The sequence below is a fragment of the Panthera onca genome, chromosome F1, assembly GCF_046562875.1.
Source record: "Panthera onca isolate mPanOnc1 chromosome F1, mPanOnc1 haplotype 2, whole genome shotgun sequence".
NCBI lineage: Eukaryota > Metazoa > Chordata > Mammalia > Carnivora > Felidae > Panthera > Panthera onca.
This window is the reverse complement of record NC_138355.1, coordinates 45,316,865-45,342,028: the sequence shown is the minus strand read 5'-3', so window position 1 is coordinate 45,342,028 and position 25,164 is coordinate 45,316,865. Positions and strand designations below refer to the sequence as shown.

The following is a 25,164-nucleotide window of genomic DNA, read 5'->3' as shown; positions in this document are numbered from 1 at the left end:
TCTCTGCCCCTCCCCTGCTCAAGCTCTGTCTCCGTCTCTCTCAAAAATAAATAAACATTAAAAAAATTTTTTTGTTTTAAGTTGTAGAGCTGCGATGGAAACCTAGGTCCTTGGGAACTTAGGGCAAATCTTCTCTCCTGGACCCTTAACCTCTTGGAAGCTCAGTTTCATCACCTGTAAAACGGGGTGGACAATAGTTGTTTGTCATTTGGACGGAAGGAAGACCTGTAGAATATCCTGTGCTCGGTGTAGAGCGGGCACATACTCCACATTACCCATCGTGGTATGACTTCTTGTTCTCAAGGGTTTGGCAAACACTATACATTCGGGATGGCTTTCTGGCCAGTGACGGTTGATGGAGCTGCCCCGCTAGGTCTCTGGGTGTGTGCATTGTTCACCGACACAACGCGTAATCACTCTGGTACACGCTTCCAGATTACATCCTTCCCTCCCTGTGGAGCACGCTCACAGCCCTTTCCCGTGGACTGTCCTCCAGCGGGCAGCCTCTCACCTTCTTTCTAATCGCCCTGCAGACGGCCAGGACCCAGTCACCCAGGTGGCCTCCCTTAACCACAGCCAGGCCCGGGGAGCCCATCTTCCCCCATTAATTGCTGTTGTTTGCTCCTTGAAAATTAATCCCAACAAGGACCCATTCATTCATTCTCTTTCTTTTTCCTCATCCTCATTCTCGCTTGCTCCCCTCACCTCTCCGCTCTGATTCCATTTGGGGGTCTCTCTCGGTCTCACCACACGCAAGGACCCTGTTCAGGATGAGTGTGCAGTGGGAGCCTTCCACCGGATGAGTTATGATATGGCCTGGAGAGGAGACTACGGCACTGGGAAGGGGGTTTCGTGGTAGAGCTAGGGACAGCAGTAATTTATGTCTTTCCTTTCCTGATGCCCTTCCCTCTTACCGCTTTGGCTCTGGCCTCATCATTCTCTGGCTCGAGATGCTGCCTGGGAAGGGAGAGCTGGCTAGTCTCGGCGTCCGTTAGTCTGGTCTGGTCCTCTGTCCCTTCATTCCAAGGCCAGGCCTCTCTTCCACTCCCCTGCCTGGCTACTGATATAGAACATGGAGTGACCAGAATCACAGAAGGCAGAGGGGGTTGGATTTTTTTTTTTCCTTAACTCTTCTCACACCCTTCCCTCCAAAGATCCAAACTGAAAAGTCTGGGAGTCCAGAAAGACGTGAGCTTCTTAGAATTCTTTCCTCCTAGCGCTGGTCATTTGGGAGAGCAGCATACTCAGGGGAGGTGAAATGGAATCCACCCCAGCAAACCGCCTGCCAGGAGCCATGGAGGAAGCCTCTCCAGACCCCACTCTCTTCATCTCTCTGGTCCAGCATCAGCAGGGGCTCCTCTCAGACCGTTGCTAGCTTTTGTGATTCTGGTCCAGTCTGATTCTGTTCCTGGACGCCTGGAGTCCCACAAATCTTCAAGCGCAGAAAAGCATTTCGTGCACCCATGAGGGTTTGCAAATGTATGTCCTTCATGCTGACAAGCCCACGGTGGGGAGAAGTAGAGGGAAGAAAGTAGAGCTACGTGTAAGCTGGTCCGCTGGTGATTTCTGCGAAAACACTTTCTAACACACGCACGTGCACGCGCACACGTGCCCCTTCCTTGGGGTCTGGCCTGATGGCCCTAGCCGGAAATGACCTCTCTTTCCACTGAATTCCTCTGGCATCAATGACTCAGAACACTTAACAGAAAATCTATGGGTTTTTTTTAAAGTTTATTTATTTATTTTTGAGAGAGAGGGAGAGATTGAGAGAGAATGTGCAGAGTGAGAGGGAGAAAGAGAGAGAGAGAGAGAGAGAGAGAGAGAATCCCAAGCAGACTCCACGCTGTCAGTGAGAAACCTGATGTGTGGCTCGAACTCACAAAACATGAGATCACGACCTGAGCCGAAATCGAGAGTCGGATGCTTAACCAACTGAGCCACCCAAATCTGTGCTTTTAGGGGCACCCGGGTGACTCGGTTGGTTGAGCGTCCAGCTTCGGCTCCGTGCGTGACCCCACGGTTATGTGAGTTCAGGCCCCGTGTCGGGCTTTGCACCAGCAGCGAAGAGCCTGCTTCAGATCCTCCCTCTCCCTCTCGCTCTCTGCCCCTCCCCCACTCACACTCTCTAAGAGAAATAAATAAACATTTTTTTAAAAATCTACGCTTTTGGTTGTAGGGTGGTAGTAGATCCTGTTGGACTAATACACTGGGGATGGATTGTAGAAGGCCTTGTATTTTGAGCTAGGAAGTGTATCCTCTATCCCGTAGGCATGGAGATACGATGAAGGCCCGTGAGTCAGGGCATGGTAGAATCCGCATCTGGAGAGAGCAGGGAGACAAATTCAGGAGCACACGTTCATCTCCAGGGCAGTGGGACTGGGGATAACATGGTTCAGGCAGGTCGCTGGGTCATGTTTAAGCTCTACTCATGTATACTCATGTTTAATTTAGACTATATCATGGACAGGGAAGATTGATTGGTTATGGGGCTTTCTTTTTTTTTTTTTTAATGAGTATTCATTTTTTTCCATTTGAATCCAAGTTAGTTAACATGTACTGTAATAATGATTTCAGGAATAGATTCAGTGATTCATCCCTTACCTATAATACACAGCGCTCATCTCAACAAGTGTCCTCCTTAATGCCCATCCCCCATTTAGCCCATCCCCCCACCCAACAGCCCTCCAGCGACCCTCAGTTAGTTCTCCGTATTTAAGAGTCTCTTATGGTTTGTCTCCCTCTCTGTTTTTATCTTATTTTTGCTTCCCTTCCCTTATGTTCATCTGTTTTGTTTCTTCAATTCCATATATGAGTGAAGTCATGTGAGATTTGTCTTTCTCTGACTTATTTCGCTTAGCATAATTCACTCTCGTTCCATCCATGTTGTTGCAGGTAATGGGGGTTTCTGATGACATACTCAGAGCTATTTCAGGGGCTCAGGAGGTGAGGTTGGGAATCCAAGACCTAGGGTAAATCTTCAGGGATAGAGTTGAGTTGGTGACTGGAGGCAGAAGCATTATGGGTAGGGCATAGGGGACCAGATGAGGGATTAGGTGGCAGGACCCCTTAGAAAGCCCTGCCTGACACTAGAGAAGTTTACATTGAATCATCCCCATATGTGAGGGCTTTTGCCCTGGAACACCTTAGAGGTACCTCTTAGCTGAGGCCAGGTGACAGAGGACTGTGGTAGAACGGTGGCCATGGTGCGGGTCGAGGGAGGATTGAAGGAAGGTACAGATGTCATATTGGCCCCATTACCCCCATTACATGCTCAGAATAGATGGCCCTTCCATTCTCCCTGGGGGCTCAGCCCTTACTGCCCAGATAGAAAAGGGGGAGGAGGGAATGACATGGCTCCTTGTCTATCAGCTTTCTCTCAAGGTCACTTTTGTCTTCCCTCGTCGAAACTGGCACCATATCCCTGGCACTGCCGTCCCTGGAGCTGTGATCCCCAGTCGCTCTGGCAGAGAGCAGAGAAGGGTGTAGCTGCCTACTGAAGCTTCAAAGATGCACTTGAGAGACGGGCTCGTCCTCCAGACTGTCCCCTAATCCTGAAAAATAGCCTTCCCCCACCCCCTCTTGCCAAGAGAGGCCTTCTCTAGAGCCTTTCTCGGGTCGGGGAGGAAGGGAAGGACTCCGTTCAAGGGGCCCAGCCTGGGTGTCTGTACATTGAGGGGAGTTGTCTGCATGCTGGGCAGAGGCCAAGCTAAACACCCCCCTACCAGCTGCCCCAGCCATCCTGTTTTCCTGGCCTGGCTGGGAATGGGGGCTGGGGGTGGGCCGTAGGTTAACCCTTGAGAGGCCAAGGGGAAGGAAGGAGTCCGGGGGGGGGTGTCTCTGTCTGATTCCTAGGTAGGTGGTCTCATCAAGACCGAGTCCAGAGTCGGCCTCCGGCGGTGATCTTATGAGGAGTGTCAGTGTGTTTCATAGATAATTACAGAAGTTCTTCGGGTGGTCAGGGTCTTTGAGTCGCGCCTTTTCTCGGCACAGAGTTGGAAGAGTTCACTGAGCAGGATGAAAGGGAGTTTTGTTCCCACCCACCTTGTGGCCTGCCCCACCTGACTCCGCCCTCTGAGCTGGGGGTTTGTGTTAGCCTCGCTGTTTGTCCTGGTCTCCTGTCTGGGAGCAGGCTTGCTTGGGGGGAGCTTTTTCAGGGTCCCCGGGGTGCAGCATGTCTAGTCCATTCTGCCTGCTTCCCCGCATGCTTCCAGGGAAGGTTCTGAATTCTCTTCCTTCCCCTGCCAGTCAGCATCCTATCACTTTTAGGTCTTTTGTGTCTCAGACCCAGAGAGAAGTGGCTCCAGACTGGACCTTGTCAGAACTCAAAAGCTCAGAGGGACCTTACAGTTTTTAACAGGCTGGCTGAGAACTCTTTGTCTATCAAGAGCAAGATGAGGGGCGCCTGGGCAGCTCAGCCGGTGAAGCGGCCGACTTGGGCTCAGGTCATTATCTCACGGTTCATGGGTTCGAGCCCCGCATCGGGCTCTGTGCTGACGGCTCGGGGCCTGGAGCCTGCTTCGGATTCTGCGTCTCCCTCTCTCTCTGCTCCTCCCCTGCTCACACTCTGTCTCTCTCTCTCAAAATAAATAAAGATTTTTAAAAAATTATAAAAAAAAGAGCAAGACGAGTGGACATCACTTAAGTTTTTAAGGGAGTTCATTGCCAGTGAAACCCTGGGCTTGCCAACAGAACAATCCGCCTTTGACCTCTGAGGCCCCTGAACTTGCCCAGTCTGGAGGTGGGTCCCTAACTCTTGGTCCCCGAGTGACAGGAGAATAGGGCCAAGGAGGCCCCTCCCTGTAGGACCAGCCGGTTGCGTTACTTTCACCACACCCTTGAGGGTCAAGCCCTGGGCTGCCCGGCAGGGAGAGAGGCAGTCTCTGGGCCTCAGAAACAGGCTCCTGTCTGGACATTGGCACTTCCATAAGATGTATAACTTCAGCTCACGCACTATCTGCTGAGCCCCAATTGTTTGTCGGCTGAGGACCCAGACCAGTAACATAAGGCTTCTTTGGGTTCTGTGAAGGCACAGTGAAAAATAGTCAACGTGTGTGAAAAGCTCTGCAAATGTCAGAGATTATTTTTTTTTTTTTAATGTTTATTTTCGAGAGTGTGTGTGTGCAAGCAAGGGAGGGGCAAGGTGGGGGGGACAGAGGATCTCCAGGCTGACAGCAGCGAGCCTGATACGGGGCTCGAACTCACGAACTGTGAGATCATGACCTGGGCTGAAGTCGGACACTTACGCCACTGAGCCACCCGGGCTCCTCTTGGGGATTATTATTAATGTTATGACTCACAGGAGAGGCCGAGAAGCCCCGCTAGCCCACAGCTGCCTCCCTGTGGGAGTGAAGGAGAAGGAGCCATGTGGTGGGACTTCCGTGCTCCTCTGAGTTGGGCCAAGCCCTGGATGGGGAGAGAAACCCCAGTCATCCCACAGGTACAAATCCTAGGCCCCGATCACGCCTCCCCGCCCTGTCCCTTCTTTCCTCTTCTTCCTCACTCCTCCTCCTCCTGGCCAGCCTGTCCCACTTCCCTCTGATGGAGCTGGGGGCGCCTCGGCTCTCCCGGGCAGGGGGACCGGTTGGTCCTCTGCCTTATCCTTACTGGGGCTGGCTTGCAGAGCCTGGCAGAAACCTGCCTCCTCCTTCCTAGGTGTGGCAGGAACTCTCCTTTATGGGAATGATACCTTGCGTTTATGGAGCGGCGCTTCCTCCGGGAGCCCGGAGCACTTCTTCCGTGCATGCTCCCCACGCTCTGGAGGTGCAGGCTAAGAGAGAGGATGGTCGCAGCAGCTCGGGGACTGACGCTCGGCGGTGTGCAATGGCTTGCCTTGGGTGGTGCGGCCAGCAAGTGGCAGAGCCCGGATCTGAGTTTCAGAGTCAGGGCTGCCCCAGGATTAGTGGGAGGGCCCCAGAGCGTCAGTGAGGGTTTTGTGGGGCCACTGCCTCTGTGCCTGAAGGGTCAGTGTTCACCGCCACCACCCCCCCCGCCCCCCATCGATGCCTGCTTGCCCCCTGGCTTTGGTGTGGGTTGACACCCAGGTAACCTTGGGCCTTGTGGCCCCTGAAGGTCAGTGAGAGTGAGGAGGTGGGAGGCGGTCACCTCGTGACCGCCCAGCATGGGCATGAATATGGAACAGGCACCTTGGATGAATACTTAGTGAACCCTGGGTCCCCTCCAGCGGTGTGCCCCCAAAGGGCTCCGGGCCGGCTCCTCCGGCTCCCTTGATTGGCCCCTCGGTCTGAGGTGGAGCCTCCCTTCTGGCACTCCGCCCTCAGGAGGCAGGTGGATCAGTCCACTGTATCTCTTCCAGGAGCAGGCAGCTAGCAGGTAGGAAAGGGACCTTCTGGGCCATGTGGTGAGTCCGGGAGCTGCCTCCCACACACCCGTCCTGGGCTGGGAAGGGCTGGGAACTCCCCCTGGGAACACTGGGCGGGGAACACAGTGCCTGGGGTCACTGGAGGTGCGGGACTGTGGGAGCAGGGGTGGGTGGTTGGGTGACTGGTGACCCGGATTATATGTTCCTGGGGGCCTCTGGAACCTTCCCTGCTCCATCTTTTCTCCCTCAATCCCTACTGCTGCTTTCTCCTTCTTTCTTTCTCCTTCTCTCTAATCTTTCTCTGACTCAGTTATTTCCTCGGCAGATTTGAGCCCTGGAATGTGCCAGGTCTGGTGCTCTCCCCTTGTCCTTCTGCCCTTCCCGAGGACTTCTCCAGGCACCCGGTACCTTCTCTCCCTCTCCTTTCTGAATTCTCCCTCCCTTTCCCCCTCCATCTTCTCTCTCTCCCCTTGAGCCCTGTGATCAGAAGCACCAGGAAGTGCTAAGGGAAGGACCATCGTAGGAGGTAGCTGTTTGCCTAAGGCGGGGTTGGCTGCAGCCTGGGCCCCTGGGCTGGGCTGGGCTGGGCTTCAGCACCGGCTTGGGTGCTTGGCTCTTCTGGGGCCTTCCTTCCCATACCTTCTTCCTTCTCCCCTCCTCCCCTTCTCTACTCTGGCATCTCCTGGGGGCAGAAAGGCAAGAAGGCATTTGCCCCAGCCGTCACAGACGCTGCTTTGTAGAGATGCTATTTCTTTTCCAGACCCCAGGGTAGTGGGAGGCTGAATTCAATATGGGATTGGAAAAACTCCTAGTTTTCAGGTCCGGCCCAAGGTGGTCTGGGGAGGAGGGGAAGTGCTGAATTTTGCCTCTGAAGATTGAGTGTGGCTCCTCCCCTACCTTGTGGTAGAACCTCGAGAGGGTTGCTTTCTTCTCCGTAGTAATGGCCCTACCCCTGTCCAAGGATCTGGCCGTAGAAGATGAGGTGTAATGTATTCAATAGTGTACAATAATCTCCAAGTACCCAAGCTCCAGTGTTTCTTCACTCAGCTCACGGCCCATCTCGTATCAGACATCCCTCCAGTTCCTTCTAACCTTCTGATTATTTTACGTAAATCCTACTCAGCTTATCATTTCATCTGTAAAGGTAGAGACTCTTTTTGTTTTGTTTTATTTCTTTATTGTTTAAAAATTTATTTATTTAACTTCAAGACAGTTAACACACGGCATAGCAAAAAGATCGGGACTCTTAAAGAGATATATCATTATCGCACCTAAACAGAAATAACAATTCCGTAATGTGATAAAATACCTAGTTGGTATTCATAGTTTTCTGATTAATCATGTACGTGTTTTTCCTCTTTTCTTTAATTTGGCTCCAAATAAGTCCATAGAAATTGTGATTGGTTGTTACAGATTTTTAAGTCACTCTCAATTATATTCTTTTGCTCTTTCCTTCTCTCTTGCCAGGCTTTGCTAAAGAAACTGGGTGGTTTGTCCTGTAGAGTTTCACCGTCTGGATTTGGCCGATCGCATCAATATCATGTCATTTAACGTACTCCGCTGTCCCCGTATTTCTTGTATGTGTAGTTACGTTTAGTGTTGAATCAAATCCAGGTTCCTCTCATTCACTTGTTGGGGGGGGGGGGTGTGCAAGAATCCCTTGGTTGCGGGGTGTACATCTATCAGGAGACACACAATGTCTGGGCGTCTCTCCTTTTGTGATGCTCCCAGCCTTGATGATCATTGCCTAGATATCCATTCATTCATTACAGGCTAATTGCCCGTTAATGACTCTCTCTAATTAGACGTTGCTCTGTGCTCCCACAATAAGTGATCCCTTACTTTGGGAAGGGGGCTCCTTCTCTGAGAGGTGTTGCCGTGGAAGGCGAGACCACACGGCAACATGGTGGCACCCATTCCGGCCTCTCTGTGGGTTGCTAAGACCGGCATCCCGTAAATACCAGGTTGGGAGTCCTGGAAAGAGTCCTCTGCATCTCTATTCAGCCAAATTTCAAGTCTTTGCGCCGACGGACAGAGTCAGAACGCAAGACACTCTAACATTTCCAATTAGCTCTGAAATACAGTTCAGCCATAGTTAATCAGATTAATGGTCAGACACAAATCTTCCCTGACTATCCCTTATACCCACCCCTGGCTCATACTACTACCAGTGATCTAATAATAACCCTTCGTAATTGTATACTACTTTATAGTTCGTAAAGCACACACGCACACACACGCATACACGAGAGGGTACGAGGGAGGCTTTGAGGTCAGCTTGTTTGAGTGCGGATTTCGATCTACCACTCCCTAATTGCTTGGCCTTGGGCAAGTTAGCTAACTTCTCTCCGCATCAGTGGCTCCACCTACCTTACAGGGTTGTTATGAATTAAGTGAGATGATGCGGACAGAGAGCACAGTCCCATAGCGATCCAGTCTGCGACCGTGAGGCTCTGCAGACACGACCCAGGACAGAGCGGCGGCAGAGGGAAGCTGACCGGTTATCACAGGGCTGGGATTGTGCGCGGCTTGTTCCGGGATCCAGCAAGAAGGAGGTCCGAGCAGCGGTTTCTTTCTCATTCACCCCGGCCGGGCATCTCAAAGTGGCCTGGGCTCGAGCCTGAATTTCAAGGATGATGAGGTTGTACCCGAAGTCAGGAACTTGCTCTCAGAAGCACAGAGGGTCAGAAGACGTGCCTAAAATGGGAAAGGATACCCCGCCACCCTGGCCGTCTAACACCTGCCCTGCCCTTTCCTCAGGAATGGGAGCAAGCGGGAGGGAGTAGGAGGACGCGGGGTTTGGCTTAGACTCGCTCTTGTATTTTTCCCTTTCGGAGGCCTGGACTTTCTCTCTGCCCATGCAGATCAGAGATGGAAATCTGCAGTTAGACAATGAGACCCAACGACCTGCCTGGCCAGAGGAGAAGCCTCCTTGCGAGGCGCCAATCAACCACGGGGGCCCCCAGCACGCTCCCTGGCCTAAGTGGGCCAGAGACTCCAGGCCAGGAAGGGCTCCAGAGGGGGGGGGCTCCTAGAGGGGGCTCCTAGAGGGCGGCTGGTAGACACCAAGCTCATTTGCTCTGCATTAGCTCCTTATCGCCGGCTGGTTCCCGTAACTCTCCACGTGCTGGGCGATGCAGACACTAAGACCCCATTTCGTGGGCCCTGAGCGGAATACAGAAAGGAACACTGCCGAGGATACATAGGGAGTGAGGCCTCCATTCCAGGTGGGAAGGAGAAGTAGGAGGGCTGGGCGCACAGTAAGCCCTGGCGCTTCTTTCTTAGGCATCAAAAAAGGAACACCCGCCACATAATGAGCAAAATGAAATGCTATATTTCTGTTTCACTGGCCTCCTGCCTGTTATATCCTTGAACTACTTCTTTTGCTGGGCGCTCAGCCTTGTGACTCAAGCATGTGAGCCCAGAGTGACAGAGTTTCCATCCCAGGCAGAGGAGAAGGGGAGGGGAGAGACTGGGGAGAGGCAGAAACCCAAGTGGCTGCTTTGCCCGTAGTTTCACACTACAGAGGCGGCTGTACAGAGCGGGCTTCTGCCTGGATCAGTCCGGCCTGAGAATGGGGTCCCAGGGTTGGGGCAGCGAGCAGAGTTCAAGGGCGCACATTTAGATCATACAGCCAGAATGGGGACGATGGGGGCAGTGGACGCCGAGTGAGGTCAGATTGAGCTTTCTCCCTGAGTCCCAGTGCCAAGCTCTTTGCTGGCACGCAGAAGGCACTCGTGGAATGTGAACTGAATGAGTGAATGGATTAATGAATGAATGAATCAAGGAATCAAGGAATGAATCAATGAATGAACCAACCAGTCCAGGAAAAGGAAAGGGGGGTTGATTACATTTCTCCTTAGACCCTTTAAATTTTTTTTTCTAATGTTTATTTATTTTTGACAGAGAGAGAGAGAGAGAGAGAGAGAGCACATGAGCGGGGTAGAGGCAGAGAGAGAGGGAGACACAGAATCCGAAGCAGGCTCCAGGCTCCGAGCTGTCAGCACAGAGCCCGGCGCGGGGCTTGAACTCACAGACCATGAGATCATGACCTGAGCCAAAGTCAGACGCTCAACTGACTGAGCCACCCAGGCACCCTCCTTAGACCCTACAAATTCTCTAGCTTGATCTACGGGTTGGACTTAGGGCTCGATCAGCAAAAGTCGTTTGTCAGAAATGTGTTGTAAATGGAAGCGAAGCTTGATCATCTATCCCACGGAGCACCGCGTCAGTTAACCAGGGTTTGGGCTTCTTTCCTTTCCCTTTTATCTCCACGTCTCTGCGTGCGCTCACTTGGACGGGGTGCCTGGGGCCACACATGGAGGCCTCAGAGTATAAGCTGGGACCTATCTGTAGATCTCCACTCCTTGTGCCCTCCTGTCCCTCCTTGGGTTCTGAGTCTGGGTCTCAACCACCTCAGTCTCTTTCCCAGAACTTTGCACACAGTGGGCACTGATAAAACATTTGCTGAATTAAAGTGGCTGTGGGGACGTCTGGCTGGCTCGGTGGGTGGAGCATGTGACTCTTGATCTCAGGGTCATGGGTTCGAGCCCCATGTGGGGTGTAGAGATTACTTTAAAAAATAAAGTCTTGAAAAAAAATTTTTTTTAAAAAGAACAAGAAATGGCTGTGAATCGGCAGAGCCGGGAGGGAGAAACTTTCTCGATCCTGACATCTCAAGCCCTGTCTCTTCTGCCTGGCCCTTGAACGGGGCAGACGGCCGTTTAGGGACAGAGGCGCTGAATGTCCATTCCTGCCCTCTGGGCTCCGCGAACTCAGGGGCCCGGTGTGAGCCTGGGCTCTGTTTCAGCTGGCAGAAGGGGCACGGAACCAAAGCCTGCCCTCATCCGTAGAGAAAGTCGGCTACAGCAGGACTGGACATGTCGCGTGCTCAGCCGCCTGCCCCACAAAGCAGCTTAGGAGAAAATTAAGTGGATTCAGGCCAGGGGAAGTACAGCTCATTGTGCTGGACTGATTAGGAAGGGGGCAGGGCAGGGCGAGAAACGGGGGCACTGCCCCTTTTTGTGCCCAGTCCCACCTATCAGTCAGTCGCAGCTCAGCTGTGCTTCGCATTGGTAACCTGGAAACGGCCCTTACTGCTTCTCCCCATGCCCATCCTTTGACCCCTTCTTCACCCCAACCGCTGAGATCTTTGTAGGACTAAGTGACCTCTAGGGACAGCCAGGGGGCAGAGTTCTGCTCCCTGGCCTCCTCCTGGGTTGACTCAGAGGCTCCTCTAAGAAGTCACCAACAGGAACCTTTCTCAGGGTTCCGGGCAACTTTAGTTTGTCTCTACCAGTATTTTGTCCTCTATCTAGGAGGGTAAACGTATCCAGATCTTCCAGAAGAATCAAGGCCCAGCGAGTATGCCTACAGTAACATGCGAGCCAAGGCCTCACCGGGATGGGCATCTGGGCCCTCAGCCTCCCAACCAACCCTGAGACCTGAGCTTTCGATATTTCTGAGCATGAAGATTTCACGTAACGCCCACGGGTGCTCCGCCAAACCAGAGAGGCTTGGTTCACGTGTGAGTCCTTCTGGAAGGTGACCAGTCTGTCTCTGTTTTAGCACAGGAAGTCCTGCATTTGAGAACCCCCTCGGTGCTGGGCAAACTGGGACAGTTGGCCACCCTGTGCCAGGGGATCCTCTCTCTGCCAGTCCTCTATACCCGGTTTGCATTTCTCTGTGTTGCTTAAATCACAGGGAACATTTCTTCCCACCAGTCAGCGTCTGTGGGCTGACCCCAGAGATGGGGTCTCTCTCACACATAACTGGGCAGAGACATTACCTACCCAAGATGGACAAGGCATGTCTTCTTTACCTCCCAGGGGCTCTGAGATAATCAAACTAGTTGTTCCTTTCTGCCAGCAATTGGGGCAGCGGAAACAGAGCCCGCCCGTGGCTCCTGCCAGTCCGCTGCTGAGACGTCTGGTCAGATCCTGCCTTTCCGCATCTCCTGTCCTCTAGATAACTCCAAGCGACATCTGGTCTCTGGTCTCCTTTGCCTTCACACGTTCTCTCTGCCAAGGGACAAGGACACATACAGGTGACACTTAGCCTTCTTTCAGAAAACAGAGAAGCTGAAGTCCACAGAGAGTTTAGTAAGCTGTCGGGCCATATAGAAGCACTGAGATCAGAACCAACTTCCAATTCGGTGCCTTTCGGCACAAAACCTTCAGCTTTTGCGACTTCTGGAATAGTCTCCCTTGCTCCAAATCACCTCTTCTGTGTCTTATCCCTCCCAGTTCAGTTCCGATTTTGTCAGAGAAGCCCAGCCTTAGAGGTGATTCTTTCTACATTCTCTTTCTTTGGCCCTGGCCCTGTCCAGTTGGTGATGAGACTTTCCTGTCTAAGGATCAGTCTCTTTCTGACAAGGCACGGAAATTAGCCAGAGCTGGTGGAGCCCAGCCCTGTCCTTTCCATCCCGCCTCATAAAGGGGTTATTCACTGAGGCCCCTCTCTTTATTCTATTTATAAATCTTTTCAGCGTGTCTTTGTCCCAGTGACAAACACTGTTCTACCCTCCTTAACCCTGCCCTCTACTTCAGCTCGGTTGAGATGCTAGAAATTTCCTTCCATCCTCTGCCCCTCGTAATCCACAGCCCTGGCTCTTACCGGGTGTGTCTGGTGATCAGGTCAGAGAGGAGAGCCGCCCTTTAGGGGGACAGGCCCAGGGACAGCGGCAGGACTCTGGGGTGTGGACACTGGACAGGCCCCACGAGGTCCTGGACCAGCTGAAACACGGCCTCCGGCCCCTCCCCCCCGGCTGGATTTTTATTACACCGCATTACAGCCGGGGGTGACTCACGCGGACCCTGGGGCCCAGGGCAGAAGCGTGACTTCAGTTGTCACTCAGCACTCATCAGAACACTCACTCGGTACGCTAGTAATGAGAAGTGAGTGAAGACCGTGGACGGCGGGAGCATGTGACCGACCTGTACTTGGCTGGGGTGCTCGGCAGCACAGCTCTGGAGTCAGTCTGCCCAGGTTCCTCCCGGGTGCCCCCACTCCGGGTGGCTCACCTCATTTTGTCTCCTCTGTGGAAGGGAGAGGGTAGCCGCCATCTCAGAAGGTGGTTGTGAAGGCAGCACGAGCCGCGTTTAGAACCGTGCCCGACACAAAGTATGCGATCGAATGGCCATTACCGTCAACTAGCTCCTGGCCTCTTCAGTAAGTTGTTCATTCATTTAACAAATATGCATCGAGTGCCTGCCATGTGCCAGGAGTACAAGGATAAACTTGTTCCGAGTTTCCAGTTACACCCGCACTTTCTAAGGCCGTCTATTTTGGCCTCAGCCTCTTTCTTCCTTAAGGTCCAGTGACAGTGACTGAGGTTGAGAAGTAGGTGGTCACTTAGAACCCATCTAGCTCTTAAGGATCCTAGTCCGCATGGTGGGGGCAGAAGCCACTCTCCCTGGGACCCAGGGGACCTGAATTCTGTTGATGACCTGGCTGGTAACCAGCTGGGGGCCCTGGGATAGGTCACTTCGTCCTTCTGGGCTTCAACATCCCCATCTTTCAAGTGGACGCTTGTAGGCTCCATCCTGCCTTGTAGGGGTGCCATGTAGATACAATGAGATCCTGGGTGCACAAGTGAAAATGCTTTGTAAATGTCAGGCTGGGGCGGAACAAAGAGGAGACAGTCCCCAGGACAGCTCCCAACCTACGTGCAGAGGTGGGCCTCCCTCAGGAAAGGGCCTGAGCACAAACTCCTTGAAGGCAGCGCTTGGCCCACAACAGACCCTCCATAAATGCCCGGGCCCTAGTTGTAGCCCCTCAGTAAATGTTCGTCGCACGAGTGAAGGTAACAAATAGATCCAACCAGCGTAAATGCGGGGAAGGCATTAAGTTCTGAGAAAATGCAAAGCAAAGGCAAGATCAAGATTGGGCGTGTCTATCAGGGAGGGCTTCCTGGAAGAGATGGTTCCGGTTTGGGATGGGAAGAAGGGGAAGAACTCGCGTCAGTAAAATGACACTCCGTGGGACAGGAAGGGCATTGGCACACTCCCCAGGGCCAGCTAGGCTGGTTTGTCCTTGGGGAGGCAGGTCGCAGAAGAAAGGAGTGAGTGAGAGGGGTACAGGATGTTGGGAAAGAGCCCTTGACGCCCAGGCCCAGGAGTTTGCATGGGCAGCAGCCACAGCTGGGTTTTGTAAGAGAAAAAAAAAACAAAAAAAGCTTGGTGAACGTGCAGGAGAGTGTTCGAGAAGTGTGGTGGCGGTTGGTGGTGAGCAGACCGCAGGAGGCCCATTCTCTACTGTCTCCCCGTGAAGGGCAGAATCCCTTCAGTGACTGGTTAAAGCCCTGGATAATAGGGGCAGTGGTTGCGGCTACAGAGGCCTGGGACCACCTGCCAAGCGGCCACTAATGACACTTTGAAGGTGGCAAGAACTGGCAGGCAGCTCTCTGGCTTCCCCAGGCAGGGCGGGAAGCTGGCCTGGCTCATTAGGGGTCTGGGAACTGCTGTTGCAACGGAAAGGGAAGAGAATAGAGAATTTCCAGACGGCCGCCTCGAAAGTAAGGACTGAAGTCACACGGCTTAGAGCCCGGAGGTTGATAGATCGTTATTTCCTCCTTTTGAAAAAGCAGTCAAGGTGCTCATTTGTTACTGTATTTAAATTGGGCAACGTGAGACCGAGCGCAGGGGGTGGCCACACGGACCTGAGGTCCCACCTAAGCTCTGCCACCTGCTGTGTGACCTTCAGCAAGTTTCTCGGCCTTTCTGGGCATCGCTTTGTTCATCTACCAAAGCCTTTGTCAGAGAGTTAATTTGAGGATTAAGAAAAATGGTGTCAGAAGCACTGACAATATCTTATAATGTAGCGCTCAGGAAGCGGTTACAGTTTCTGCCTTTGCTCTCTTCTTCCCAATGTCCCTTAGTCTTCCGCTCAGGCAGAGGAGGCGGAGTGCACACTGCAAGCCCTGGGGGGCAGCTCCTGGCACCTGCTTTTCCCAACCCCGTAGCAGGCCGGGCCCTCTGCGCCCGCACTGTCCTGAGCACAGGGGACACCAGACGGTCAGACTGCCTCCCTCTGCTTTGTACCCTGGCACCTAACAGTGGAGCAGACGTTTACTAAATGCTTGTTGGATGAAAGATGGATTTGACAGGGTCCTTTAAGACTCACGGTCTAGTAGGGGAGGTAGACTTACGAACAAAGAATTCAGAAAACTGAGCTTAGGTGCGCAGAGTGTTTTGCAAACAGACGAAGGAACATCGCTGGGTGAAAGCAGGCGGGTTCGGGCTGAGCCTTGAGGTCAGGGTGAGGGGGTGGAAGGGGTGCAGCAGGCCAGGGGCCGCATGGAACAGCGCGGTGAGGGGTTGAAGCACAGAGAACACTTCTGGAGTCTCAGGGGAGGGGGCTGGAAGGTGGGCTGGCTTGTGAAGAGCCTTGACAGCCCTACCCGGGAGACTGGATTTAATCTTTCAGGGGTTTAAGCAGGGCACGGGGCACAGTTTGTTTCCTCTCTTCTCCTTGCCTCCATCCTTATGGCCCTGTGCTGTGTTACCGAAGGATCAGAGAGGCTTGCAGCCTGTCCGAGGACACACAGCAGATTAGCTCTAGGGTCAGAATAAGGGCTCCGTGCCCTTGGCTTCCACTAAGCAGTGCTCTGTGTGGTGGACTGTGCTGTTGGTGTTACTTGACTCCGGCTGCTGTCCTTGAGGACACTGCCAAGGTCATCAGGCCAGCCGTGGCCTCTGGCTGACACTATCCCATATTCTACCTTTCGACAACAGCCTTGTCCATTCAGGGAGCCCAGTGTGATTGAGCTCGGAGCCCCCCCTTCCCCTCCTGGTTCTTTGGCACAAAGAAGAAGCCACAAGATCCCCTGGAATAGCTTCCCGCTTCATTTCCAGGTGCCTGGCTGCCTGGCATGTGCCAGATTTGGCTTGAGGACTTGTTTTGCAAGAGAGATGGGGCACGGTTCGCAGACTGTTATGGCGTTATTCTGGATTTTTTTGAAGAAGGCCAAGAAGCCCCTCTGTCCCCCGACTGCCCGCCCCCACCTATTCCAGAGATCCGGTTCCAAGAGTGTACCCCCAGGACCAGCATGCTTTGCACATAGGAGGTTTCCACAAACACGTGTTGTGGGGGGGGGGGTGTGACTGGTATATGAGCAATGGACCTTATTGGAAGAGGCAGGGGACCTGGTACTTTCTAGAAAAGGAGAAAGGGGCCTCACAGGGATTCAGTCTACACAGCAAGCCTTCCGCCTCCTCACTCCAGCGAAACTCCAAAGAGAAGCCAACCTGCTAAGTTATGGTTTCTGGTGGTTTCTCTGCGTCACGTAGGGACCAAGGCTGCTCAGGAGCCCCTTCTCGAGAAGCCACCCCTGCCGCCCGCCTCACAACCCCTCGGGAAGGCAGACCTTGTGTTGGGGGTTGATCCGGGTGGAGGAACATGGCTCCTTCCTCAGGCTTCTGCCGACACTAGCCCCTCACCCGAGAAGGACCCCTGAAAGCTCACCCCACCCCCCAGGTTGGGGGTGGGGTCCAGTGGGGGGGACTCCCCAGCTTGTGTTGTGGGCCCCCATTCTCCCAAATCCATTCCGTCATCAGGACGGGGAGGAGCATCCATGTAACAGGTGGGAACGGCGAGGCAGGAGGGGGCCAGGGAGCACGGCAGAGGAAAAGAACACAGGCGAGTGGCTCTGTAGCTGAAAGGCTACCCCCTTACAGGTGCTCCTTCCTTACCTCCTGGGTGGCTCTGGGGTAGCCTGTCCAACACCCCAGGGAGACCTGCAGAGGCCCACATGCTGTGGTCCAGTCCCACCAGCTCCAGGTGCCTGTGATCTCCTGGTACCTACTCACCCTCCTCCCTCACCCCTGCCTGCCTTCCCGCTCCCTCCCCAGCCCCCTCGCCTCCCTCCTTCCCCTTCTGTTTCTTTCTCTCTGCCCTTCCCTCTTTTTCCATCCCACCTTCCCTCCTTCCCTCCTTCCCTCCTGCCCGGTCTTCTCCAAACATTTATTGAGAAATCACTGTATGCCCGGTACCAGGAATGCAAAGACGAGTGAGACACAGTCACCGCCCTTAAAGAACTCAGAGTGCTACGGGGGGAGACAGACGCCTCAACAAATCGGTGCCTTACGGGAAGGGGTGACGGAGGAGGGCTTGGAAATGCCTGTATAGGAGTTAACAGAGAGCGCACAGGAGAGGGAGGGGTCACATCTGTCAGGGAGGGGAAGGGAAGATTTATGGGGGAGGGAAGATTTATGGAAGTTTCCACCAGCTCGGAAAGGAGCCCGGCCTTACTGGGACCTACCCTCATTTGTAGTCACAGAGTCTGTGACCTGGGAGCAAGCCCCCTAGCCTCTTTGGACTTCAGTTTCTCTGTTTGTTTGTCGGTTTTGTACCGGGGTCACTGTTTGAGGTTTACCACGGGATGAGAAGACACAAAGGAGAGTGGTGGGCTTCGCCTGGGATGTGGGGATGTTGGCCAGCTCTCGCTGGAGAGGACCTTACCGGGGGAGGCCGGGCATTTCAGAGGAAATGGTCCGTAGAGCTGATGGGTAGATTCACCTGCTCCTCTTCTCGCTCGAGCTCTGACTTTTCCCGAGGGAAAGGAGGCCTGGTCCGCAGTCACAGCCTGCGCTGCCTTCTTCGGCCTCTTTCTCCCCGTCCGAAGTAGCAGCCGGGTTCCAGAGGTAAACCGAGTGCCTTGTGTCCCGGGGGAGTTTGCACTGAAGTCAAGGCGGGAGGAGACCAAGGGCAGGCTGGGAGAGCCAGTGCCTCTAGAGCCTTTGAGACAGGGGTCACATCACTTCCTGGCTCCTAACCACCGGAAACCTTCCCAGGCTTCACGGGGCGCTCCCTCACAGGGTGACTCTGGCAAGGCTGGGCTTCTCGGGGCTGGCAAACAGGACAGTGGTGCCCCTCCTGGCGTCTCTGGGCCACGGAGGAGGTAAAATGAGACGTGATCAGAAAGAACCCCGGTCTTCTAGAACAAAGGGTGTGGGAGAGTCTAATATCCCTATGCAAGTTCATATTGTCGAGATTAATCAAGGACTCAGTACATCATGGTTAGGAGCCCTGTTAGCCAAGTTTATTATTTCCAACTTTTTTTTTAAGAGAGAGTGTGTGAGCACAAATAGGGGAGAGGGGCAGAGGGGGAATGAGAGAGAGAGAGAGAGAGAGAGAGAGAGAGAGGATCTTAAGCAGGCTCCACGCTCAGTTCAGAGCCCAATGTGGGGCTCAGTCCCATGACCCTGGGATCATGACCTGAGCCAAAATGGAGAGTCGGACACTCAATCACATCACCTGTGCCTCTTTCCCTAAAGCAAGGTGTGCGGACACCTGTGAAGCCTCTGAGCCTCGGGAGTTTGAGTCCAAGTGTATATTGTCCTCGGAGAGACCCTTCTTAGCTGCTCCCACAGCAGTGGTTTTCAGTTTTTTTCTCCACGCTACGGACAGATGTTTACTCTGTAAGCAAGGAACACGTACCCTTCTCTGTGGGTGTAAGTATATGACATTACACCTCTTTAAAGTTTATTTATTTTGAGAGAGAGAGAACGCGGGTGGGAAGGGGCAGAGAGAGAGGAAGAGGGAATCCCAAGCAGGCTCTGCACTGGCAGGCACAGAGCCCGACACGGGGCTCGAACCCAAGAACCGTGAGGTCATGACCTGAGCCGAAGTCAGATGCTCAACGGTCTGAGCCACCCCAGGCGCCCCTTTTAACACTCTTCTTACAGAGTGCTGTGTGTACTGATATTTTCAATTCCGTTTCATTCAATTCTTAAAATGCCAATCTCGATTTTACTCCATTATAATTCAAAAATGGTAGTGTGAAAGTCTCTGGCCTACAGAATCCACTCAGAAAGCGAGGAGGACAGAGAGGGGGAGGCTCCCGAGAGGAAGGGGAACAAGACACGCCAGGCTTGCCGTGGCCCCTTTTCAGAAGCAGGCGGGACTCTGAGACAGTGGGAAGGTACCTCGTGGTTCCCAGACGCGGGGCTCTGGAGAGAGCGTGTTCAGACCCCGGGAGATGGCTGCAGCTGGGGTCAGCTGTTCTTTCCTGGAGACCTGGTTGTAGGGACATTGCTCACGGTTATCTTATCCCTTCCCAGACCCAACCCAGGGAAGGGTGTTCCAACCTGGAGCCCAGAGCGTGGCGCTCATTGCTGAGGGCTTGAAATGCACGGGCATCTCTTTATGAGCCGATTGGTGTTCTATCAACGTACCCAATGCTTTGCTTTTTTTTTTTTTAATTATTTTTTTTACATTTACTTATTTTTGAGAGACAGAGACAGAGCACAAGTGAGAGAGGGGCGGAGAGAGAAGGAGACACAGAACCCAAAGCAGACTCCAGGCTCCAGGCTCCGAGCTGTCAGCACAGAGCCCGATGCGGGGCTCGAGCTCACGAACCGCGACATCGTGACCTGAGCCGAAGTCAGACGCTCAGCTGACTGAGCCACCCAGGCGCTCCTATGCTTTGCTTTTTTAGGTTCAACTTTTGAAATATTTTTATATTCGTCAAGTTGTACACTCACAAGGGCTGAATTAGGTAAACATAGGTTCCATGCTGTTCCCCAAGTGAAGGTAGAGAGGCATGATGTTGATGTTCTGGCCAAGGCTCAGAGCAGACTAGAGCCCGGGCCCCCTGGCCTCCAGTTCTGGTGACCTCAGCTGCAGATTACGGGGTCGATTACGTGATTCCGTGTTAGCCGTGGAGATGTTAAGGGAGGTGGATACAAAGAGGAGAGGGAGGAAGGACCAGGTCAGTTCAGGAGGCCCTGCCCACTCTGGGGTGTGCTGAGGGAACCCTGCTTGCACGGGTCCCACACCGGCATTTGGGACAAGGGACTTCTGGGGAGGTTGGGTACCTCCGGGCCGGCCCATTGAGAACATTTCTCCTGTGTCCCTATTCTGAGCAACCCACAGCTGTCCTTCAGGGGCAGCTGTCTCCCCAAGCCTTGCTTGGGTTTCTTGTGGGGACAGGGAGCGCTCTAACACCCACTCTTACATCCTGCATCAGGAAAGCCAGGCCCTCCCCCAGCCGGTGGCCCTCCTCCGCTCATCAGCCCTGGTGTTGCTTTTCATAGTTTAAAAAGTGAGGAAAATGTTTTTCAGAGCCGTAGTTGCTCCCAAAGGATCCTGCCTTCCTCCCGCTGGGAGTGAGCCTTCAGAGATCAATTTATCTGCTGATCACGGAGAAAATATTAATCGAGCCGGAGCCACTCTGTGCCTGGTGGGACTCCCCAGCCGGACCCCTAGTCCCCTCCCAGCTTCAGTTAGTTAGAAGGGAGAAAAGAAGCCATAAATAGAGAGCGGTTCCAATAGCATGCAAGGTAAACACACAATACATGTTAGTTCCTATTCTCACCCCCCAACATGATCCCGGGGGGCCATGCCAAGGGGGCCCCAGCATTCTCCCACCCCTCTACAGTGGCTCCCTTTCTGGAATGCCCACCTTCCATCTCTCAGAGGCTCTTGTCTCCTTGCTGCTGCCTCCCTGGACATTTCGTGACTCTTCACTCATACCACCCTCACCACGGGCCGCCTTTGAGAAGAGGATGGCTTTGTGGGTTTGGTGTGTGTCCGGCCACTAGATTGGGGTTCCTGGAGTGCAGGGACCCCGTCTTATGTCTGTCTCTGTGTGGCTGCTTAAGACCTGTCTAGGGAACGCACGACCAATCCGTGACCGTATCTTCACGGGGGGCACTTTGTATGGGCTGGGGGGTATTTAACGGGGCTTTCTGGAAAAGGTGACATTTGAGCTCAGCCTGACAGCAGTGTCGACCTGCTTCTCCTGGTAGATTTACATTCAACAGGCATCTAGGATGGAATGGGGGATTGGGTTTTGTGGAGAAGTTCCCCAGGTTATCAGTTAATCCGTTTGGCTGAGCTCAGCCTGAAAGGCTGCCTGGTGGATGGCAACTCCTGGTGAGAGGGAGCGGTGGCACAGCCACACACACAGCTGCCTAAAGCCTTTGGGGGAAATATCGAGAAACTGTGGTCCGATTAGGAGATCGACACACAGGGGCACCTGGGTGGCTCCGTTGGTTAAGCGACCGACTCTTGATTTTGGCTCAGGTCGTGAACGTTTGTGACTTCGAGCCCCAGGATGGGCTCTGTGCTGTCGGCTTCTCTCTCTGCCCCTCCCCTGCTCGTGCTCTTTCTCTCTCAAAATAAATAAATAAACGTTAAAAAAAGGGGGGGGCACACCTGGGTGGCTCAGTCTCGCGGTCGTGAGTTCGAGCCCCGCGTCGCTCTGTGCTGACCGCTCGGAGCCCGGAGCCTGCTTCGGATTCTGTGTCTCCCTCTCTCTCTGCCCCTCCCCTGCTCATGCTCTCTCTCTCTCTCTCTCAAAAATAAAATAAACATTAAAAAAATTAAAAAAAAAAGAAAATTGACTTACAGAGCAGTGGGATATGACCTTCAAAGGTAAATGAGGATGTGCTGTAGTGGGACTTGGGTGCCGAGGAGTTAGGCCTTTCTGCAGCCAGCAGGGGAGGGGACAGCTGCTGGGAGTTTCTGAGCAATGAGAGTAACGTGATGAACGCAGGCGCGAAGCAGGGAGGCACCGGCGTATTTCTCAAGCACAAAGGCAGAGTCCAGAACTTTCCCTTATCACCTGTTCCAGGAGCTTCTTGGTGTCTCCCCTAAACCTTTCCTGCTGTAATCAAAGCCCAAGTTCTCTTAGGAGTTGCAAAACAGCTGGGCAGGGCCCAGCCACTGGAAAGAAAGGTCGTTCTCCCATTTCTGCCGGAGAGAACCCACACATCTTGGTGGAACAGGTGTCCGAGGGTTCTGGGCCAAGCTGGCAGAGCCCCGGGGCACAAGAGGGCACTGAGGCCTGCACTGGTATAGGGGTGTGGGTTGGAGGTCGTTGGAGCCTCATGAGAGACCCCCCCCCCCATGAGCAGCCCTGGGTTTAGCCTAAGGTGCTGTCCCCCCACCCTGCCCCCCAGCACTGGCATACACACCGTCCCCTTGAAAAGCCTGTGGGCATCAGTACAAGGGTGCCTCCCCTCCTGCTCCACTATGAGGGTGAAAGAGTTGAGGCCTGATAAAGGACTGGGCGGGGAGATAAGGGCCCAGAAGAGGAAAGACAAGATAGGGTTCAGGGAGGGGCACAGGGGAAGAGGTTGGCGGTCGGAGCGGGGGGAGGCTCGCTGTGTCTCATCCCAGATTGTCGGGGTGCTGACACCTGAGAGGGGGACCCGCCAGGATCAAGGGAGGCAACAGGTGTCCGTTGGCCTCCAGTCTCCTGCTTTGACCGTCCCCAGGCTAGGGGGAGCAGGCGCGAGCTCAAGTCTGTCTTGACCCCCAAGGGTCCTCCCCCGCTGTTGCCCTTGTCTCGTTGCCTCCACCTGTCATCTGCAGCAGCCTCTGAGGGAATCCCAGAGACTCCAGTGTCTAAAGAAGAAAGCTCTTCGTGAGCGCGGGATTTCTCCCCCCACCCCTGGGCTCCCCGGGCAAGTGGAACATTCCATTTAAAGGGTGAAACAGGAACAGGTGAGCAGCCGGTGCAAAAAAAAGAGAAAGGACTCAGAGACACGGGTGGAAGGAGTGCTGGGCCACCCACCTCCACCCCTGCCACCTTCCTACCAACCTGCTCGAGGGCTCCTCGCTTCCTGTGTCCTGACCCCAAAATGCCACCACGGCAGGATATAGCTCTGGGACACCTGAAAAAGCCAGGTAGGCAGACATCCTCCCAGAACACCCTGTCCCTCCCATCTGGGGACCTTCACTTTCCCGCCTGCCTGGAGCTACTGTGTCCCACAATTCTGGGGGCACCATTCACACTGCGCTCTATGTGAATGGCACCCCCTGAGGGCGTGCCGAGTCAGGGAAGTCAGTGCCAGCAGATAAGTAGGAGGGCAGAATCGGACACTTTGCTGTGCTGCAGGCAAACAATAGGGACCTTTCCAGGAAGCTCGGGGAGGGACTGTAAGAGGATCCCTGGGTGGATGCTCTGTGCGGTGGCTTGAACAGGTTTTTGCATTTGCTACTGATTGCTTAATTAGACACCTACATAGTGCTCTCTGCTAATGACCGCATCTCCCAGGGAGATGGCAGATAAAAAGGTGGGTGGTTTAGACAGCGCCAGGTGAAGGTCTCAAGGACAGCTCCCCGAGAATGGGGGTGGGGGGGAGCTGGAGAGGTAGCGCATCGTGGGGTTTCCTTGGGCCAATACAGACTACAGACTGTCGCTTCTCTGCAGCGACCAAGAAAAGAGGCAGTGTGGGCCTGGGGCCTGCTTCTGTCTCCAACATTAACATCCCGTGGGAGCTTTCAACTCCTGGCTGTGGTTTGCCGTCTTGAGAAATGGGGAGGGTCCTCTCCCGCATCTACGTAGTCACTGAGGCCAGAGGGGCCCGGGCACGCGCGCATACCCAGAGGGAGGCGCTCTCTGCAGCCGAGAGCAACCGGGTGTGTTTCCAGGTTGATAGGTTGGAAGGAGAACCAGGCAGGAGCCCCTCGCCGAGCGCTGTGAGCTCCAACCGGACAATCAGGAACCACTGGGGGATTTGAAGCCGAGCTTCGAGCTTCGATAATGGGCTGAGAGCCTGGCCGCAGACGTTTCAGAGCTGCTCGGAGGGCAGGGGAGAGGCAAGATGATGCAGGCAGTTCCCTGCTGAGGATGAGAGGAGCGGCTGCGCTGAAGTGTTTGTGGTCCCTCGGTGCCCGTCCCCAGCAGTCTCCAGCCTGTCTTCCTAGAAGTAGGGTTGTCGGGCTGGGGGAGCCGGACAAATATTTACCAAAAGCAGGCTGCAGAGGGAAGGTGCCGGGGCCCAGGTCAATGTGGGGTTTGTGCTGCCCAAACAATGCCATGCTTCATGGGCCCCCAAGTACCCTAGGCCTGGCAGGAGTCCTGGAGCCGGGCCCCTGCGAAGTCTGGCTGAGGAGAAGCATGGGGTCGTGCACCATGAGCTGGGGAGATGCCACTCTGCCCCTTGGGTGTCTCTGGGATGCTGGCATCCTGGCCTCGTTCCCACCATCCCGGGCAGGCCTCGTGACGATGGATTTGGCAAGGGGCTGGGGCGCGGTTATATGCGGTGAGCTCCCCTGTGCTTCTGGTGGAAGTGGTGGAAATATTCATTTCTGCTCGTTTCAGAGGCAGAGTGAGGTTGACAGAGATGATCAACTGTCATAGCAACTTTGGGCTTAAGGAAAAGACCGTGAATTTTGAAGCTGGGGCAGGCCTAGGTTTGAAGTTTGGCTTTAGAACGTCCTAGCTATGTGATCTGGGGCAAGCTAGCTAACTCCTCTCCTCCTCACCTCCTGTGGTGTAAAAGGGGATGTTAGGACCCACATTGCCATGGGTGGTTGTGAAGCTTCCTCCTCTAAAGAAAGAAAACCATTCCTTTTCTGCATGACCTGGATACTTTCACGCTGAAAGGAGGAAAAGGGAGCATATTCAGTTTCATTTAATAAACATTTTTAAGCAAAGGTATTTCCACTTTCAAAGAGTCAATGATTTTTTTTTTTTTTTTTTTTTGTCTTTAAAAACCCTTTGAACGTCTTGGAAGGAAGAAGTATTCGAAAACTCTATTATATTTGGCAGTTATCATTAGTTTTGTGTTACCCCACTCGGAAAGTCTTCATCTGCTCAGTTCCAGAACTGGAAATAGCGGGTGGAAACAGCAAGCACGCTTAACCGCACTCCTCAACAGTGGAGCAGGCCACCTTCAGAAGTAGTGAACATCTCGTCCCTGTGCGAGTTCGGATGGTAGGCTCATCTTTCCTAGGTGCTGGAGAGAGCTTTTCCTGCTTTGGGTGGAACAGCAAAGTGCTTAGCATGGAGGTCCCTCCTATACCGGGGAGCCTCTGATTCTGAGATCACCCAAACTCCCCAGCTGAGGATCAGAGGTTCCCCCTACCCTACTAGGCGAATGCATGAGAGA

At 53.8% G+C, this 25,164-nt stretch overlaps 1 protein-coding gene and 1 long non-coding RNA gene across 18 annotated transcripts in view; one reads left to right on the top strand and one right to left on the bottom strand.

Annotated features, from left to right (window-relative positions):
• Nucleotides 1-25,164, top strand: part of PLEKHA6 (pleckstrin homology domain containing A6) — a 143,818-nt gene that overhangs the window by 41,168 nt on the left and 77,486 nt on the right. The window lies entirely within an intron of this gene.
• LOC132686434 (uncharacterized) lies at nucleotides 17,378-24,616 on the bottom strand. Of its 2 annotated transcripts, none has more exons than XR_009613662.3 (4): nucleotides 22,240-24,616; nucleotides 21,672-21,929; nucleotides 19,246-19,336; nucleotides 17,378-18,763 (listed from the first exon to the last, which is right to left on the bottom strand). It is a non-coding gene; the product is annotated as an uncharacterized LOC132686434 (long non-coding RNA). The 2 variants fall into 2 exon arrangements; XR_009613663.3 differs by having other exon boundaries at nucleotides 17,378-18,736.